Source organism: Triticum urartu, chromosome 3, assembly GCF_003073215.2.
Source record: "Triticum urartu cultivar G1812 chromosome 3, Tu2.1, whole genome shotgun sequence".
Classification (NCBI taxonomy): Eukaryota; Viridiplantae; Streptophyta; class Magnoliopsida; order Poales; family Poaceae; genus Triticum; species Triticum urartu.
In genome coordinates this window covers 538,803,969-538,813,129 of record NC_053024.1, presented here as the reverse complement: position 1 = coordinate 538,813,129, position 9,161 = coordinate 538,803,969, and the positions used below count along the sequence as shown (strand labels likewise).

Sequence of the window (9,161 nt, the reverse complement as noted above, 5' to 3'; positions counted from 1 at the left end):
AAAACCCTAAAAATATTCAAAGGCACATTTGAAAATATTCTCAACAGCCTAAAATTACTTTCAGGATTATTTAGGAATTTTAAAATATTTATAGGATTTAAATTGCCCAAATGCAATTAGTAATGAATTAATCCAATGACCTTAAGATGTCCTAGAAAAGTGTGCACCATTTTTGTCAAAGGTTTTAACCCAAAACAAAAAGGGTGGACTTTTTAGAAGGGCATTTCAGGTTCATTGAAAAAGTTTTTAGTAAACCCTAGTTGTTCCAGGGGGGTGCTGGGGGTTCTGTCATCCCCATTTCAGTTTTCTGGGAAAAAATAAACATGATGCAACACAATAATGCATGAACTAACTAGGGTGTGACAAGATACCTCTCCGTCACACAGAGTGACAAATCCCAATCTCGATCCATGCCAACTCAACAGACACCATCGAAGATACATGTAGAGCATCTTTATGATCACCCAGTTACGTTGTGACGTTTGATAGCACACAAGGTATTCTTCCAGTATCCGGGAGTTGCATGATCTCATGGTCGAAGGAATATGTATTTCACATTAATTAAGAAAGCAGTAGCAATAAACTGAACGATCATATGCTATGCTAACAGATGGGTCTTGTCCATCACATCATTCTCCTAATGATGTGATCCCATTATCAAGTGACAACACATGTCCATGGTTAGGAAACCTTAACCATCTTTTGATCAACGAGCTAGTCTAGTAGAGGCTTAGTAGGGACACAATATTTGTTTATGTATCCACACATGTATTTAAGTTTTCGGTCAATACAATTCTAGCATGAATAACAAAACCTTTATCATGATTAAGGAAATATAATAATAACCACTTTATTATTGCCTCTAGGGCATATTTCCAACAGTCTCCCACTTGCACTAGAGTCAATAATCTAGATTACATAGTAATGAATCTAACACCCATGGAGTCTTGGTGCTGATCATGTTTTGCCCATGGAAAAGGTTTAATCGACGGGTCTGCCACATTCAGATCCGTATGTATTTTGCAAATTTCTATGTCTCCATCCTTGACCTTTTCACGAATGGAGTTGAAGCGTCTCTTGATGTATTTGGTTCTCTTGTGAAACTTGGACTCCTTCGCTAAGGCAATTGCTCTAGTGTTGTGATACGTCCATTTTGCATCATGCTTTTATATCAATATTTATTGCATTATGGGCTGTTATTACACATTATGTCAGAATACTTATGCCTATTCTCTCTTATTTTACAAAGTTTACATGAAGAGGGAGAATGCCGGCAGCTGGGATTTTGAGCTGGAAAAGGAGAAAATATTACAGACCTATTCTGCACAGCTCCAAAAGTCCTGAAACTTCACAGAAGTCCTTTTTGGAATTAATAAAAAATACCGAGCAGAGAAAGTTCCAGAGGGGGGCCACACCCTAGCCACGAGGGTGGGGGGCGCACCCTACCCCCTGGGCGCGCCCCCCTGCCTCGTGGGCCCCCTGGTGGCCCTCTGATGCCCATCTTCTGCTATACGAGGTCTTTCGTCGAGGAAAAAATCATAAGCAAGCTTTGGGGAAGAAACTCCGCCGCCACGAGGCGGAACCTTGGCGGAACCAATCTAGGGCTCCGGCAGAGCTGTTCTGCAGGGAAAACTTCCCTCCGGGAGGGGGAAATCATCACCATCGTCATCACCAACGATCCTATCATCAGGAGGGGGTCCATCTCCATCAACATCTTCACCAGCACCATCTCATCTCAAACCCTAGTTCATCTCTTGTATCCAATCTTTGTATCCGAACCTCAGATTGGTACCTGTGGGTTGCTAGTAGTGTTGATATACTCCTTGTAGTTGATGCTAGTTGGTTTATTTGGTGGAAGATCATATGTTCAGATCCATTATGCATATTAATACCCCTCTGATTATGAACATGAATATGCTTTGTGAGTTGTTACGTTTGTTCCTGAGGACATGGGAGAATCCTTGCTATCTGTAGTCATGTGAATTTGGTATTCGTTCTTTATTTTTATGAGATGTATGTTGTCATCCCTCTAGTGGTGTCATGTGAATGTCGACTACATGACACTTCACCATTGTTTGGGCCTAGAGGGAAGTATTGGGAAGTAATAAGTAGATGATGGGTTGCTAGAGTGACAGAAGCTTAAACCCTAGTTTATGCGTTGCTTCGTAAGGGGCTCATTTGGATCCATATGTTTCATGCTATGGTTAGGTTTACCTTTATACTTCTTTTGTAGTTGCGGATGCTTGCAATGGGGGTTAATCATAAGTGGGATGCTTATACAAGTAAGGATATCACCCAAGCACCGGTCCACCCATATATCAGATTATCAAAGTACCGAACGCGAATCATATGAACGTGATGAAAACTAGCTTGACGACAATTCCCATGTGTCCTCGGGAGCGCTTTCCTTCATATAAGAGTTTGTTCAGGCTTTTCCTTTGCTACAAAAAGGATTGGGCCATCTTGCTGCACCTTATTTACTTTTATTGCTTGCTACTTGTTACAAATTACCTTATCACAAAACTATCTGTTACCGATAATTTCAGTACTTGCAGAGAATACCTTACTGAAAACTGCTTATCATTTCCTTTTGCTCCTCATTGGGTTCGACACTCTTACTTGTCGTAAAACTACGATAGATCCCCTACACTTGTGGGCACTGTTCAAGAAATCGGCCAACTCAGCGATTTATCGGCCGATTTATCGCTTATCGTGTGGTGACCGCTAAGATAAGGCCTTATCTTTGACATTTATCATTTGGACCGATTTATCGCTCTGACACACGATAAATCGTTAGATTGCCGATTAATCGGGTTGGGCCTGTAACGTCAAGAAAACCCAAAAGGCTAAATTTTGGCTCCCCAAAGGCCCCTTCGGTGGCCTTCCTGCACAGCCACAGCACACATTTGGGATTTTCCCACGCTCAGTTAGGGTTTCAGCCTCCCAGCGTGCCACGATGCGAGATCCAATCCACCACGCCGCCGTCACACTGCTCGCCTCCGGCTAACGTAGCTAGCAGCACCCGAGCTAGGCGCCCTGTGGATCCCCCTCTCCTCTTCCACGGGACCTCAACCAGCAGCTCCCATCGCCATCGCGACTCCACCGCATCGCCATCGCCATCATGACTCCTCTGCAGCTCCCATCACCGAAGACCGGAGCTGCTCCCCATCGCCATACCTTGCTGCAGCAGCACAAGAGCTGCGGCCCTCTTCCTCGAGCAGCATCGGAGCTGCACCAACCTTCTACTCGTGGCACCGGAGCCCCGCATATTTTCTCCATCGCCGACGACTGGTGTTGCTTGACACCGCCAACCCTCCGCCAGCAGCAGTACATCGGCTCCGTCCTCTACCTTCTACTCCGATGAACGGCAGCAGCTAGACACGCCATCCCTTCTCCAGGTTCTCCTCTTTTAAGTTTTCTTCACTCGATTAAAATGAGTGGCCGCTCTCATTTCTTCAGTCAATTTGTTCAGCTAAACTACAGTTACTGTCATTTCTTCAGTCAATTAAAATGAGTGGATACTGTCATTTCTTCAGTCAATTTCTTCAGCTAAACTGAAGTTGTTGTGATTTCTTCAATCGATTAAAATGAGTGGCAGCTATTGTAATTTGTTCAGTCAATAACTGTGGTTGTAAGCAAGTTTTATTGTCAATGACTGCAGCTGTAACTTGTAAGCAAATTGTCATTTCTTCAGTCAATAACTGCCTACTAATAGTGATAAAATTCAGTCATTTTTTGAGTTTAACCACAAGTCTGCAGGTACTGACTACTAGTTGTTGTTTCCCTTCAACCATTCAATTAGTAGTGATAAAATTCAGTCAGTTTGAGTTTAACAGGAACATGTACAGAATAAGTTGCCCTTTTCTTTTTTTGTAGGATATTGCTGCCCTTTTCTTTTATGTACAGAATAAGAATCATCAATCATGTACAGAATAGGTTTTCCTTTTATTAGTATGATTCTCATACATGTTGATTCCCTTTTTGTAGATGTCTGCTTCCGGTGCTTCTGAGGTTACAAGTTCCAAACTTAAGAGAAACTCGGATGACATGGCATGGGAGTTTCCTATGCTGATTGATCCAGATGATCTGCAAAGAGTCAAGTGCAAGCTTTGTGGAAAAGTGATGTCGGGGGGTGGGGGGGGGGTGCAAGCTTTGTGGAAAAGTGATGTCAGGAGTGGATGACTAGGATGAAGCAACACATTGCTCAGATCAAAGGGTCAGTGACAAGTTGTATGCAAGCCACACTAGAACAACAAGCTCGGTGTAAGGATGCATATGAGGCGCCGAAGAAGAAGAAAAAGCAAAAGCTACAGGAAGAAAATGAAGTAAGAGCCTTGGTGACCATAGAGGCCAATGAGTAAGATCAAGTAGAGCTTAATGAAGTTGGCAATGGTGACGCGAAGAAGGGGCCTATGGATCAATATCTTGCTCCAATTAACCTGTCGATCCCGTTGAACATGAAAAAGTTTTAGCAGAATATAAATGATAGTGTTGATAAGGAGAGAAGCTATAAAGTAGGACAATATTTGTCCAGATGGTTGTACAAGAAAAATGTACCCTTCAATGCTATCAACGATGATGACTTCAAACAATTTTGTGAGGCTCTTGGTCGTTATGGTCCTAATTGGAGGCAACCTTCACAATATATGATTCGAGAGAAGATGTTGTTGTAGGAGGTTGAAAGGACTAAGGATTTGTTGAAGCCACATGATGTTGATAGGGTAGATACGGGGTGCTCTATCATGACCGATGCTTGGACAGACAAGAAAAGGAGGAGCATCATGAACTTGTGTGTGCACTGCAAGTTGGGAACAATCTTTCTTGGATCAAAGGAGGCATCTGCTGATGCACAGACAAGTCAATACATCTTTGATTATGTAGACGAGTGCATTGAGAAAATTGGTACTAATCTCAACCTTTTAATTTGCTTTCATTCATTGCTTTTCAAGTTCTCATCATGTGGTTATATGTTGAATGTTGTTATTTCATTATAGTGTTTTGCAATGGTGTTTTGTAGGGGCTGGTAATGTTGTTCAAGTAGTCACAAATAATGCATCAAACAATATGGGAGCAAAGGGGATGCTGAAAATTAAAAGGCCCAAGATATTTTGGACCTCATATGCAACTCACACAATTAACTTGATGGTCGAAGCAATTGGCAAGTTGAAGCATTTTGGTCCTGCAATAACCAAAGCCAAGGAGATGACAATTTTCCTTTATGCACATCATGCCACATTGGCATTGATGAGATCTTATACAAAGAAGAGGGACATTGTTAGGCCGGGAGTGACCAGATTTGCTTCGGTATTTCTTACATTGCAAAGTCCCGCTGCTAAGAGGAAGCAACTAACGGAAATGTGTTGTAGTGACACTTGGGAAGAATGCAAGAACACCAGAACAAAGAAAGGAAAGGTCGCTCATGCCAAAATAATGAGTAGGGCATTCTGGAAAAATGTTTCTCTTTGCATCAAGGTATTGTTAGCTAGACTACAAATTGTGTCTTGCACTCTTGTGTTTTACACGTGTGCTTGTATGCATCATTGCTCATATGTTACATAGTTAAATAGTAACTAATGTAGTGCTTGTGTATGTTCTATGCAAGGTTTTTGAGCCATTGGTGAAGTTACTTCGGTTGGCTGATAGTGATGGGCAGTCCATGGCCTCTATGTATGGACAAATAATAGAGACAAAGAAGGCAATAATGCTTGCGGTTGAAGGTTTGGAGAAGGACTACAAGGTGATCACAACAGCCATGGAGAGCAAGATGGATGGGAGGCTAGATACCAAGTTGCACATGGCAGCATATGCCTTGAATCCCTATTATAGTTATACTACCGCAAGCATCTTCACCGATTTAGAAGTCATGTCCGGGTTGATGGATGTTATTGAACAATTTTATCATGATGATGATGACGCACAAAATAATGCCCTTAACATAGACTTGCCCAAGTTTAAAAAGAAGGAAGGCATGTTTGGGAAGGTGGCTGCCACAAAAGCAATTACCAATGGCAATTATAATGCTGGTAAGCATGTTCTCAAAGATAACTTTGCCATATTGCATTTCTAATATTTTAGGGCTGATGCATAGTACCTTCTATTTTATATGAATGAAGGGGAGTGGTGGGCAACTTATGGACTACAAACTCCAACATTGATGCACATGGCTTTGAGGATACTCAACTTAACCACAAGTTCATCTGGGTGTGAAAGAAATTGGAGTGTTTTTGAACAAGTAAGTCTCAACTTCCAAATATTCAAATCTGATCCCAACTTCATTTATGACAAGATGTGAATCACTAACCTATACTATGCAATTTGTAGGTAGATGCAAACAGGAGAAATAAATTAGATGTGCGTCATAGGGACGATCTAGTTTATATTCAATTCAATGGAAGATTTCTAGACAAGAGGAAGAAATACTCCTCAACTTGTGATGTTCTGCTTGGTGAAGATGCTTCCACAGCCAAAGATTGGATATGTGAAGATGCTTACGATGACGAAGAGATGGGAGCTACTGGAGTTGACAATACAACAGAGCCTCGTAGAAGTCTAAGGGTGAGAGAACTCCATGAAGTGGAAGACTTTTTTTTCTGATGATGAAGATGACACTATGCCTATCAATGAAGATGAGATAGAGTTTGAGTCTGATGATGATATGGTTGGGGTGACAGAAGAAAACGATGAGGAAGACCTGATGCAGCCTTGAATACTAGGCCTTTTAACAAACTCATTCCTGGTATTGTGTGTTGTTCGCTAGCAGCCTACTGCCTTATTTTGGTTGTGACTTGTGACCAATTGTGAGAGAATCAGAGAGCTAAGAACTACCTTATTTTGGTTGATTGGTGTTTGGTTGTTTGCTAGCAAAGTAGTAACTAGTGTAAGACTAAGAAGTTGAAGTAGATGCGTAGAACTAGAACTAAGCTTATTTGTGTACACTGGACCTGTTATGTACAGCTGTGTTGCCTATCTATCCAGTATCCACTATGATACTATCTCAGTTTATTTGTGGACTAAGACTAATATATTTATATATGTATTGCATCCTATGTACTATCTCAGTTTATTTTTGGACTCATATATATAGTTAAGTACTGATGTTCTGCTTGTTGCTGATTGTTATGTAAAATTGTAAATGAGTAAATCTGTGCACTGCTATTGTTGAAGTGATGTCCAATTTTTGTTTGTTATGTAATAATGTAATATTGTAGTATCTATGTGCTCCTGTCCTATTTGAATTTCAAACATGGAAAAACATGACATTTACTGCTATTATATAATATATATTGATGTAGTGTTAAAGGCTTAGAGCACACACTTGTTGATTGTTTCCAATTTTTCCTTATTAGTGCTTGAAAATGTAGGTCTTGCAAAAAAACTTGTCGATTAATAGTCAACCGACAAAATCGATTAATCGTCCGATTTCCGATTAATCTCTAATCCCTAGCCGACCGAGACGATAACGATAAGCGATATCCCAAACATTGCTTGTGGGTCATCAAGACTCTTTTCTGTCGCCGTTGCCGGGAGTGAAGCGCCTTTGGTATATGGAATTTGTTAAGGAAAAATCTATATAGTGTGCTGAAATTTACTGTCACTTGTTACTATGGAACATAATCCTTTGAGGGGCTTGTTCGGGGTATCTTCACCTCGACCAATAGAGAAAATAGTTGCTCCTCAACCTACTAAACCTACTTAAAATGTTTACTTTGAAATTCCTTCGGGTATGATAGAGAAACTGCTAGCTAATCCTTTTGTAGGAGATGGAACATTGCATCCCGATTTACACATAATCTATGTGAATGAAGTTTGTGGATTATTTAAGCTTGCAGGTATGCACGATGATGTTATCAAGAAGAATGTCTTCCCTTTATCTTTGAAGGGAGATGCATTGACATGTTATAGGCTATGTGATGATATGGGATCATGGGACTATAAGCGATTGAAATTGGAATTTCACCAGAAGTTGTATCCTATGCATCTTGTTCATCGTGATCGTAATTATATATATAATTTTTGGCCTCGCGAAGGAGAAAGCATTCCTCAAGCTTGGGGGAGGATTAAGTCAATGTTATATTCATGCCCCAATCTTGAGCTCTCAAGAGAAATGATTATCCAAAAAATTTATGCTCGGCTTTCTCTCAGTAATCGCTCCATGCTCGATACTTCTTGTACTGGATCTTTTATGATGAAGACTATTGAATTCAAATGGGATTTATTGGAAAGAATTAAACGCAACTCTGAAGATTGGGACCTCGATGAAGGTAAGGAGTCAGGTATAACACCTAAGTTTGATTGTGTTAAATCTTTTATGGATACCGATGCTTTCCGTGAATTTAGCACTAAATATGGACTTGACTCTGAGATAGTAGCTTCCTTTTTTGAATCCTTTGCTACTCATGTTGATCTCCCTACGGAGAAGTGGTTTAAATATAATCCTCCCATTGAAGTAAAAGCAGTTGCACCTATTAAAGTTGAAGAAAAGACTATCACTTATGATGATCCTGTTGTTCCTGTTGCTTATATTGAGAAACCACCTTTCCCTGTTAGAATAAAGAATCATGCTAAAGCTTCAACTGTGGTTAACAAAACTGATATTAAGACACCTAAACCCCCTGAGCAAATTAAAGTTGAACCTAGTATTGCTATGGTTAAAGATCTCTTGGCCGATAATATTGATGGGCATGTTATTTACTTATGCAATGAAGCTGTGAGAATTGCTAGACCTGATGCTAAAAATAAACATAGACCTATTGTAGGCATGCCTATTATTTCTGTTAAAATAGGAGATCATTGTTATCATGGTTTATGTGATATGGGTGCTAGTGCAAGCGCAATACCTCATTCCTTATACAAAGAAATTATGCATGATATTGCACCTGCTGAGATAGAAGATATCAATGTACCATTAAACTTGCCAATAGAGATACTATTTCACCGATTGGGATTGTTAGAGATGTTGAAGTCTTGTGTGGGAAAGTTAAATACCCTGCTGATTTTCTTGTTCTCGGTTCCCCACAAGATGACTTTTGTCCCATTATATTTGGTAGACCCTTCTTGAATACTGTTAATGCTAAGATAGACTGCAATAAGGATATTGTTTCTGTTGGTTTAGGGGACATGTCTCATGAGTTTAATTTTGCTAAATTTCATAGACAACCCCA

The 9,161-nt window shown here is 40.3% G+C and overlaps 1 pseudogene; it reads left to right on the top strand.

Moving 5' to 3' along the window:
• The first annotated feature begins 4,175 nt into the window (after positions 1 to 4,175).
• LOC125544843 lies at positions 4,176 to 7,046 on the top strand (annotated as a pseudogene).
• The last annotated feature ends 2,115 nt before the right edge of the window (positions 7,047 to 9,161 follow it).